This window comes from Bombus vosnesenskii, unplaced genomic scaffold (assembly GCF_011952255.1).
Source record: "Bombus vosnesenskii isolate JDL3184/JDL3185 unplaced genomic scaffold, Bvos_JDL3184-5_v1.1 scf7180000013417, whole genome shotgun sequence".
In the NCBI taxonomy this organism is placed as follows: domain Eukaryota; kingdom Metazoa; phylum Arthropoda; class Insecta; order Hymenoptera; family Apidae; genus Bombus; species Bombus vosnesenskii.
Window position 1 is genome coordinate 1 of NW_022883036.1, and position 12013 is coordinate 12013.

The window sequence follows — 12013 nt, forward strand, 5'->3', positions numbered from 1 at the left end:
GAATTTTGCGACACTCAATAAAAAGTGGTTCCACGAGGTTAACATTTCGGTAACTATACCCTCGCCTACCCAGGGCGCGCACGCACGCAGCACCGACGAGAGCGGATCCGAGCCAACGTGTAGAGAGACGACGACACCACACAACGACGGCAACCACGACGACGAAGACGACGACACCACGCGACGACGACGACGACGACGACAACGTCGAACCACGCACCACGCACGCACCAACGCACGCTCGCATGCACGCAGCCACGCAACTACTTACTTACGTGTAACCGTCCGCGTCACGCTTGCACACACGATCTCATCATCGACGGCGTGTGTAGATACACGCGGAGAGAGGACGCGCGTAAACGCGCACACGGACACGCGGCTAGCGTGTAGAGAGAGGAACCGTGCACACCTACGGAAATTCAGACGTATGGACGAGAGAATACGAGCGCGCGAGCTAAGCCGGTACGCGCGCGTGCAGAGAAAGAAACACGCTCGTGTGTAACACCGAGGAGAGTGAGAGAGGGACAGGAAGAACGAAAAGGAAGGAGAAAGAGAGAAAAAGTCCGAGGGACACACACAGGAGCGCGCGGGCGCACACATACATGCACGCGCATGCACGCATACCACGAGACCGCCGAAAAAACTGCACGGGAGAGGCGCAGCAACGGGCAAACCGAACCGCGCGCGAATCAAGTGCTTTGGCCAGTCGCGTTCCCAATCACTCTACGACTAGGTAGTCCCCCGGTGTGTCCCAAAGAAGCGGCAGGGAGCTGGTCCTTCGCTCGATGGTGTCGTCCCGCAAGATAATACCGGATACTTTACCGCGGGATCCTTCCTTACTGGTCAACGATAGAGATCCTACGTTCGTCGATACATCGTTCTAGATCTTTTTCCTCGAAATCTCGTCGATCTTCGTCCGCCCGATCATTCATACATTTTGCGCGTTTCGTGGCCGCAACGTTATCGTCGTTTCGAAGATCACACACGGGAGTGCGTAAACGTCGATCGTCTCTTTTTTTTTCCTTTCCTTTTCTGTTCGCGCGTTATCTCCGTCCACGACGACAACACAACGCGGAAGAAGAAAGAACAATCGAAGAAAAGGAACAGCAGTGAATAGTCGGACGTCTTTCGAGCGTCGATGAGAATCGTCGCCGATACCTATTTACGGTGATTCACAGTTGCACACGTCGCACGTCGCGAACACTGAACAAGGGAGAGAAGGGAAAATCCTCGGCAACGGATCATCCTTCTTCGTGATACGCGACCACGGGTGTTACGCTACGTACACTACTATTGCTACGACGATTGCTACGACGATTTGCTGCATCACGGACGTGTCTTCTTCGACCCGTTCGTCCTTCGGAGCCGCGAGTGACATCCGCGTGTATCGATATATCTGGATCAATCGTACTGCTTCGACTACGTGCAAGATCCACTATCGACGAACGTCTTGATGCGAGCAGACAGGACGGATAAGTGAGATACGATCGAAAAGAGGAAGCCAGCGAAAAGTAGTAATAAGTGTGTCTGTATTTTTGTTGCATCGCGGAGGCAGGAACAAACGGCGTGGTTTTCCAGCTAAGGAGAAACGGAAGACCGATGTGACGGTTGACCGAGAAAAAGCAACGACACCTTTTTTCGATTGTGTTCGCGTTCGCTGTTGTCGTGGAAGACACGATTCGTGTGGATTCGCGCGTTGTTCGACGTAATCACGTTGTCGACCACATACGAGGAGAATTTGAACGCGCGAGTTGCACGACGACGAGATCAGTTGTCGTGGTACGTTGGTCGTGCGTCGTTTTCACGAGGATGGACCTACCAGTGTCCCCGAGATCCTCCGGAACGCACGAGACCACGAACGACGATTGCGTGGCTTAGGGAATCTCGTGCGGAATTCAGACTTCCCGGTCTGTGGATCGTCTCGGGAGACGGCGAGAGAGGAGACAGGCACACAGAAATCGACACAGAGAGGACGGACAGCGGAGGACGGCAAAAGAAGGCTAGCTCGTCGCGATCGTCGCATCCGACAGTCAAACGGTGGGTTTAGCATCGACGACAAGGACACCGGGCAAAGGAGCCCCACACTTTACTTCGCGCTCAACGATCAAGGTACGTCCACAGCTGAGAGTGGTGGCCTTCGGCCGCCTGTCGGCTTCTAAAGCGAGAGACGCGTCCGATAGATAGTACGTTCGAGCGAGAGAGCGTATGCGTGACAAAGACAAACCGACCGGCTGTATGAGAGAAAGAACGAGAGAGAATGCGTGTATGCGTGTGGCACAGAGGAAACGACAGATCGTGTGTCCGTGAGAGCGAGAGAAATGGATAGAAGTGCGTGTGTGTCGCGACTCGCGTTCGCGTTCGCGTTCGCGCGCATAGTATGCACGAGTACACGCACACCACCGAAACCTTACTATCGCGTGTCTGTTCGTCGCGTGGTGTGCGCGCGACCGTTGCATGTGCCTACGTTTCCCGCGGCTACGTGTGCACATTTATTCGAACGTGTCTGCGTGTATGCGAAACTCACGCAAACACACGTATCAGGCACCCAAGTGGAGAATGTATCGTAAGCACGATTTCGTCGGTGTTCATGGACACGTTTCGCGTGTCTACGCGCAGCTAGTTAACCCGTCGCGCTAGAGTACGTACAGATACGTACTTACTACGGCATGTATAACGTAGAATAGCGCGTGTAAAGAGCAGCGCGACCGTGAAAGGTAGACGCGCGTAGCGGCGCTAGTTAGTAACGTGTTTGTCCGTGCATGGAGGGATTGCCGTGCGGCTAGACGATCGCTAGACGAATATAATGCCAGACGTTAGAGGTTGCCTGGGAAATGACGTAATCCGTCTGCCAGCGCCTCGATCCTTTTGTCGCGCACGCCGCTCCGGCCCGCGTGTTACGAGTACCGTGTGTACGTACGTTAAGCTCGACCCTGCTCCTCGTTCACTCTCGTTTTCTCCGTGTTTTTTGCCCGGTTTTCCTAGTCGCTCCTGCGTACCGACCGCTCTCCCTCTCGTTCTCTTATCCTCTCTTTCCATCTCGCACTCCGCCACACCTCGTCGTCTCTTTTCCGCTCTACTCGCTCGTTTTCCTTCCTCTCTTTTTCTCCGATGTTCATTCACGAAAAATTCCACGTCTCGTAATACGATGCTCTCCTTCTCTCTCTTTACCGTGTGCGCGCGAGCGGAAAGCAATCGCCAACCCGTTGGCCAGATTCAATTAAAGCGGAGTTGGTCGTGCGCGATCGCGGCGATCATTCGCTTTTACGGTGCACGCTATCGGTCTCTCTCTCTCGCTTCTCGCCACGATGTATTAGGAAAAACGAACGAAAATCATCGTACTAGGAAATCCAGCGTTCATCCGCAAGGTCACGTCGATCTAGAGAGCCACGCGAGTCTCTACGATCGCACGCCGTCACGTTACGTGGTTCCCTGGTACTCGACCATCGAATCGACGTCGCGGATCTCGATCCTCCTCCTTCTGTTGTCGTTGCTGATGCTGCCACAGCTCGTCCTCCTCTTTTCCGCCTCTCCTTGATTTCTCTGTAACGTCGAAAGAGAGGAACCTCGATGGAGGTGCGCTCTCACGATGTCGTTTCGACCCTACGCACGACTCTCCGGACGCTTCACGAATTCTCTCGCTCTTTCCCGCTCCTCCTCTCTCTTTCTCCTTCGTCCGTCTTCGTCTGTCTGTCTCTCTCTCTGTCTGTCTGTCTCTGTCTCTCTCTCTCTCTCTTTCCCATCTCCTCTTCACTCTTGTACGTGCAACGTATCGTGCAGATCCCCTATTTTTACGAGCGACGCGCGTTTGTTACACGATGCCGCTGCAAGTTGAAAACACCGACCGACTAGGTATAAATAGATCTCGCGATACCGAACGAGCAGCGGGGAAAGAAGAAGGAAACGCGAGGGTGACGAGAGTGGAGAGAAACCGGGAGAGGGATGGAGCGACCAGAGGGAAGGAGAGAGAGAAGGAGGCGAGGGGAGGCAAAACGTGGTAAAAAATAAAAAAGCGTATCTCGTTTGCTCTCTCTTTCGCTCCCTCGGCGGTGAACCGCGCTGAACGCGGCTTCTGAAAAAAAAATTCACCGAGTCACTTGCACGCGTATATTATGCGCGCGTCAGACGAAGCCAATAAAAATTCCTCTGTACAAAGCTGATCCTTGAACGTGAGTTTGGAACCATGATCCAGGAGCCTTGAAGGTTTCTCGGCGCTCGCCTACGAGCTCATCGAATTTGTCCTCGCTAGAAGGATACCCGTCCTTTTTTCGTATTCCGTTCTTTTAGATCTCCACAGACTTCGACGATGCTACACGAAACGTTCAAACTGTCGTTTACCGTCTCTCTTTAGTTTCCTTTCTTTCGCCTTTCGGGCCTCCTCCTCCTCCTCCTCGCCTTGAAAATTATTTTCGCGATACAGATACAGAGATATGTCATCGAAGGATCGCGTTTCTCGCGGTTAGGCTCCTAAAATACTTTCGATAGAATGTCTTCTTTCCGAAAGAGATCGGTGGACGACCGAGCGAACCAAAAACAGTCGAAAGAGAACGCGTCGACGATCGCTATTGTGGCGTACTTGGAGCGGCCGTAGAAAAGAGGGAAAAGACAAACCAGCTTTACTAGTCTCTCGCGTCGCTGTTTTGTCGACGTTCTCCTTGCGTTATGCCAGCCTTACGGCTTTTTTTATCGTCCACAATGACGCATAGATGCCCAGGTGCTCTCTCCTGGCTGCGTACATAGCCGTGCTCGCACGCACTCGCCAGCTTACGCACTCTTTGTCGCAGCCACACATGCACGTATATAGACACGCGCGGGCGCGTATAAATGCGTGCAAAACTCATGCGACGCAAAATACGAGAGGAGGAACCACGGTGGCACACTCGTCGTTCTATCGGCAAAACCGCCTTTTCAACGAGCTCGTCCCGCAAACGAGCATCGGATTTTTTCACCAATCCAACGAACGACCGTGCACTCGATGCCATTTTTAAGCAACCCGCCGCCGCTAGTTCGAAACGAGACGTTCGATGAGTCGGCAAAATGCTTCGTTTAGCGTGTACCACTTCGCGCCATTTCGAAACGCTGTTTCCCGCTTCGACGAGTTTATTCTCACCGATCTAACGACACACTTTTGCTCGCTCGAATAATCTACACTTTCTCGTCCCTCTAACCCCTTTCGTCCGCTCGTGAAACAATAACGCATCGGGACAAGTAATCTGTCGTTGCTAAACGCTACGCGATATCGCTGCTTACACCCGCAATTTGCAATTGGCCTGGTTTTCGCTTCACGTCAGGGTAACGTGGCTCGACTCGCTTGCCCCCAGAGCAAAACCGGTACTCGATCGACTTCATCCACTGAGGTATCTGTTGCTCTTCGTTCTTTCTCGTGCAGTAGCACGAGAATACCTTTAGTTTCTACCCAACTTTTCCACTTTCGACAGGCATCGAGCGCGGTGTGTGTACACGCTCGAAACGTGAATTAGTTCCGGATAAAATTATAATGGCGTCGAGATTGTTCGCGATCCACCGTGGCGATAACGCGTTCTTGATTTTCTTGGCGGGCACCTGCACCTGGAAAAGGGTATATCCTCCGATAACGGTTTATTCTCCTTGAACGGCGGAGGGTACCGCTCGTTCCTCGCACCCGTTATTCCTCCCTTTCTCTTCTCCGGTTCTCCCGTTTTCTCTCTGGTCGAGTTCCAGCGCGAAACTATATCTCGACCAAAGACACCATCGTCGCGCTTACCTACATCCTCGTTTCACCGCAACAATTCGCCGCCGTGCGTTTCGTTCCGTTTCGTCGTCCTGCTCCGACTTCGATTCGTCTCTGTACATCGATATGCGGTTAAGCGATCCGCAATCGATCGTCGTCGTCTATAGTTTACCAAGTTTACCGAGAGAATAAGCGGCGTGTACAGGGTTGGCCGCGATAGGTATTACGAAACAGGAAGTCGAGGAAACACGGTCGCGTTCCGCGTCGATTTATATTCAATCGAGAACGAATTACGGAGCAGAGATAGCGATTATTACGCGTTGAGATTTCCCGCCGTGATAATCGGGACGAAACAATACGCGACGAGATAAAGGCCGGCTTTCGTAGCTCGCGAAAATAAACGTCTAATTGCTGCCGTCAGGGAAGGGAGCAGAAGACGAAGAACTCCTTCTCGTATGGCGGGGTAATCGTGGATGGTGACAAAGTCGCAAGTCGTCAAAGACGCGACGCTCTCGCAAATACGAGATCGTCCATGTTTGAAGGCTTTTCCTTTTCTTTTTCTTTTTTTTTTTTTTTAAATAAAAATGAGCATCTAATTATATTTAACGAACGACGCACGCTCTGCTACGTTCGTTCCGAAGGATAAAAACGAGTCACGGTCGAAGCTAGGAACCGATCGAAATTTTTCGCCTCGACAGTACTCGCACGCACACTGTCTACGCGCAGGTATGCATGCACATAATCCGAATCGACCGATTAGATTAGACGCCTAGTAACTAGATTACACGACGGCTGTGTGTTATCTGTGAAATTAGACTCCGGCTTGAATACGTTATTTAGGCGAACCGGATGCTAGAATAACCTCGGCGAGGATTTAACGGCGGCCTTTGCCTCGCGATTTACGATCCTCGTCCGGGAATTGTACACGATTATTCAAATACACGGCGGTTTGTAGTTTATAATTTTCGTTTCTTTTAATTCTCCGATCTGTCGATTGCATTTCTTTATCTACGGAGAGAAGTTTTTTCCTTTTTTTACGAGCCGATTAAAAATACACGATTATTCGATTATACGATTCTAAAAAACGATCGGGCGGGGAGGAGTGTCTGCGTTGTATCTTATCGCGGCCAGATTCTGCTGCTAGGCAACTATGCATTTCGCGTGGCTGCTCATTGAAATTCATCACGGAGCCTCCGTCCAGTCTCCTAGCGCGTACATTACAGAGAAACACTGCCCATTATGAGAAGCACTGGCGAGACGTTCGCGAATATACATGCATTTGAATGTACGCGTTGATCTGGCAACCGACGAGAATGAACTTTATACTCGTCGAAACGAGCGATTAGGAAAGGAAAAAGAACGCGTCGATTCTTCGCGGACGCGCGTCCACCGTGTAGCCGACTCAAGTATGGAAAAAAATTTGAATTTCAAAACACCGAACCATCGAGTCCATCGACTTTCAGTATCGAAACCGTGTCGTTGCAGTGTGTCGGTTTTTAAGCGGCGATTTTTTCGGGGCGCCTGTCGACAAAAAAACATCGACGCCGCTGCCGGTCAGACGGAAAAGTTTGGCAAAAATCAAAGACACACGCGTCAAGGTTGACGCGTCGGTTCTACGTTTCACCGGTAGAAATTCTTTCCGCGTAAAGGCGGCCGGATGTCGCATGGAATCCCGATTAATTAGCGCTGCGCGCATATCATTACGGTATAACAGTATCCATCGCGTATTGTAACTGACAGCCGGCGAGTTAGAGGGAAACAATGGTTCCGCTGGGTCCGCGACACCTTAAAATTCGTGCGGCCACAGCTGATCGTGACGAATCATATGTCTCACGCGATCGTTCAAAGTTATATCGACGAGGGTATAGCGAACGAGAGAGAGAGAGAGAGAGAGAGAGAGAGAAAGAGAGAGAGAGAGAGTCACCACCGGGTATTTATGCGAACGGTCGTATGCGGTTCTTTCGTTGCTTCTTTGTTTCGTCCTGTGCCACACGCACATGTGTGCACTTGCGCACACCCACAACCGCCTCGATGAAAAAAATGTCACGGTCGCGCGGTTTGCCTCGTCGGTTGGCCTATTCGCCGCGTTTTGTCAGCGAGTCGTTGCTTGGCAGTTCAACGCGCGCCATTTACAGAGCGACCCGAAGAAAAAGTTCGCGTCTCCTGACCCTTTCTCTCCGGAGTGCTTCAATGGCCGACGCCTCGAAGAATAACGGTCCCGGCGAAGGTGCAAGAACTGCTTTCGGCCCGAAACCCCATTCCCTCTGACCATTCTTCCCCGATCCGTTCGAGAGAAGCTGACACGCTTCCGGGATTCCATGGAAACCGATCTCGCGTTTTTGCGATCCCTTAAATCGAATGGGACTCGTTGTTCTCTGGCCGCGGGTTCGATCGAGTCGAGAATCAGAAAGGATCACGGATGCTGACGGATACATCGTCTACGTAGTCGTCTGCGGTATAATTAAAAATACAGGCGGTGACCTATTTTCAGTATTTTTAAGCGCTGACAGAAATATTCGTTGGATCATCGTGTCTCAATTAATCGCGCGGTGGAAAAGTGGGTCGGCAAATCGGAGCCGGGGACAACCTGGGAAAAGTAACACGTCTTGAGCGCAAATTTTGTATCGCTCGACTAGTTAGCCTTGATTCGAAAAAGAATGGACGGATTTCATTTCGACCTGACCCGCGAAGCCGCGGTATTTTTAGCGAAAACCATTTTAAGCCGAGTTTTCCAGTATGCAAACAATGCACTGGAGGATCTATCGAAGTAGTACGAATAGGAATCATCTCTTGGAGATAATGCAGTTTTAAATAAGTACTCTCGAGTTAAATTGGAATCGTTAGAGTACGCGGTTTTAGAGATGCGCCGTACGAACAGTGGAAGTAATGACGCAGCTATCGGCTCCGACTGCAGTAGCGCGAGTGCAGCAATAGTTAACCGTAGTTGCAGTGGAAGAGGACAGTATCGGAATAGACACGCACTAGGCCGCGGTGCAAGTAGCGCGCGTCTATTACTAGGCAGACAGGGAAATGTGCCTCCCTTTCTGGCGCGTGGCGCTCTTCCATTCTCCGTGATTCTCCACGTTTCTCCTCGATTCTACTCGATTCTTCTCGACTCTTCGTTGCTACTTTTTTTTTGCTAATCGCTCTTAACACCTCGTACGAAGCTATAGATACCGTACCATTGAATATCCGTGCCGGGATGCAATGACGTTGCAAAATAAACTATCAACGGTACACGTACACGTAACTAATCCGTATGTGCGTTGTCGAGTAAGCAGGGTCTGTCGTTAATCTTTTAAATACTTGTCGCTTTTCGAACGTGTCTGTCTATAAACGAATCCGAGGTAGGTAGAATCGCAGGAAATTGACCGAGCAATTCTCACCTGACGCGGCGATGGCATCGTCGGCTCCTAACACATTCCCACGTTTCACGGTGTATCGGCCAGCACGACTATACCGATGAAAAGAAATAATTGGTTGTTTGGCTGCCGGCGGATTAGCCCGTTCGAGGTCAACGGCCACCAAATGTTTGCGAATGCAGCAGGAGGGAGGGAAAGGGTACCGGTTCGAACGAAATACACTAGCGAGAGACGAGGGATGAGGAACGAGGGAGGTGATGGAAAGGAGGGAACCGGGGGGCAGGGTGGGTGGAAGGGGAGGAGAAGAGAGAAAGGAAAAAGGCGGAGAGGGTACGTACGATGCAGTCCCACACAGAGAAAGGGAACAAGAGAGAAAGAGAGAGAGGGAGAAAGAGAGAAAAAGGCTAGACCCCGCATATTCTTGCCCTGCTACCTACCTCACCCCCCACGAAAGCCTCGCGTGTGTAGAGTGCATTTAGGACGCATGTACGGTCGTGCCTAAAGAGGATGATATTCTTTATCGCTGCAGTTTCTGTCTATTGGGACGAATTCATGCGCCGGTTGTTGGCAAGCGCGTTAACTGGCAGGTGCGCCGGGTTAATGAGCACACCGGGGTTCAAACCTGCCGAAAAGGGCGCTTTTGAGGCTTCCTCGTGTACCAGGCACCACGAGCACGAACAAATGACTTTCTCTTTCCTGTTTTTTTTTCTTTTTTCTTTTTTTCTGGCTTCTTTTCCTTTTTTCTTTTTTGTGTCTTTGCCCTTCGTTAATTGGTCTAACGGTGCAGGGTTAATCGCGGAACATCGAGATCTTCGCTGGCGACCGGCTGAATCGCCGCGACAAAGCGATCCGTTTAAAAGGCAGAACGCGGAGAGCAGTCACTCGACGTGCTCTCTGTTGCTATCGGCGGGGAAGGATATCGGGGAAAAATTCTGAGCAACGTTGGTCGTAAACGTTCAACCGCGTAGCTCTATCAAGTACAAAGGACTCGATTATCCGGCGGTTCTTTCCAAAGTCTAAAATAGTCCTCTTGTATGATATATATATTTTCTTCGGCCGATCGACGAATGTTTTTTTCATGGAACAATATCTCGCAGGGGCAAGACGACAGAGCATCATGATTTCGTAGACCTCGTTACTTAAACGGCGAGGGTGTGGGGTCAGAGAGGGGTAGTCGATGGAGAAGCAGACGCGTGACGTACGCTGGTGGGGAGTTGGTAATGCGTGTGAGTGGACTGGTATGGAGGGAAAGAAAGGTGGGACGGTAGGGGCGGTTACAGGGTAGGAATGTCTTGGTCCAGTGTTCCGCGATGGGTAGCCTTGAACTCGGAACAACGGCACACATCACCAGGTGACACACGCATCGGTTCTCCGTTTTCGATGGGAATCGAGACATCCCCTGATTTCGACCCAATTATCGGATCTGAGCTGCTGAAACTGGCGAATCTTGCTAAAAATATTGACCCCTGCATATTTAAAGATACGTAACGCGAATCGGGGTCGACATAAATAATGCCAGAATTCTATCGATTCCGAACGTGGGAAAGGAGATTTTTTTTTTCTTCTTCGGAAACCGTCCTCGAAATTCGCGCGCACCTGCAAGGTTGCACACACCGTAAAGGCTTTCGTTCGCGAGACAAAGAGAGGATCGTGTATCACGCGATCGAATCTAACGCAGGTGGAGCTGCGAAACTGTGTGTACGTGGCCACGAAGGACCGGTCGAAACATCTGCATTTTCCCTACGTTTCGGCCGAGCAAACTACAACACCCGACCTCGCTCGTCCGACCGAGCGATGGAGCGCGCGAGCGCGCCGGTTTACGTTCCTCGTTATTATGCATTATCCACGGCCGACGTTTACTGCGATTCAGCGTTTAACGCGGCGACGCTTCTCTTCACGGCAAACGACTGAACACATCACGCGTTCGTTAGCGCGCAAACGATCTCGCAGCACGCGCCACCGTTATTTATCGGCGTTTCCTTATGTTTTCTCTCGCGCGGAGTTCATTAATTTTTCAGGCGTAACCTCGATTTTACTAACGCGAAAGCCTGTAGCCGTCGTGTACGCGATGGAAGAACGACGCGCGGTATCCTGAATATACGCGTTCAAGGCCAACTGACTCATGGACTCCTGTGTTCCGCAGGAAACAACGTTCGACGTATCGTTCACCGATAGATCGTGGAGGGGATGAAAAAGGCGATGTACTCGTTTGCTTCAATGGCGCATCGTTGAATGAGAATAACGTCGACGTGGTTTACCGGGCCCTTTTCTCTGGATCGTTCGCTCGTTATTTGGCGTTTGGCCCGGTTTCCGTTGGTCCGTGCGATCGGCCTTTAAGAAAAAATGAAATATCCGGCGAGAAACGTGCTGTTCTTTCGGCGGAGCTACTTTATTCGGGAAAATAGACCGCGGGCCACGATTCATTTTGTTTGGCCAGTCGATTTTTTTTTTCAGACACGATTTAACACGATAGGATAAACGCGTTTTATTTAGATAGATTTTGCCACTGAATCAATTTCGGTATAAAAGGATTAACGTCTACGTGCGCGCGATTTTTTCCCACGTGTTTGTTTTTTTTCGTTTTTTTTTCCGATTTTTTGTTTGCCAGAGGTGGAAATTAACAATCGAGAGCGCGTCCTTTTCACGGATGGAATTTATTCGGTAACCGATGGAGCCGCATCCCGCTCACGGCTATTTGCCGTGAATTATTCGACCAAGGTCAGTGGAACGTTTCTCCGAACCGGCTGACTCGAGCGAAGAAAACGCAGAGAATCGGGAAAACGGGCTTTCTCGCCGAGCGTACGGAAACATTTCTAGGCAATCTAGTCGAAGTATAGGTGCCACAGCCCTCAGCTTTGGCTCCTAGGAATCCAATCAATAAATATTACAATGGAACCCCTAGAGAAGTAGGGGAGCGTATCCTCCTCTCTCCCGGCTCCCTCTC

General features: G+C 50.9%; 1 protein-coding gene across 2 annotated transcripts in view; it reads left to right on the forward strand.

Annotated features, from left to right (window-relative positions):
• The first annotated feature begins 29 nt into the window (after positions 1 to 29).
• LOC117237978 (broad-complex core protein-like) overlaps positions 30 to 12013 on the forward strand; it is a 32386-nt gene continuing 20402 nt past the window's right edge. For both annotated transcript variants that reach the window (XM_033502456.1, XM_033502460.1), the window contains exon 1: positions 30 to 2109. The gene's annotated coding sequence lies outside the window, so the exon portion shown is untranslated. The remainder of the gene's footprint in view (positions 2110 to 12013) is intronic.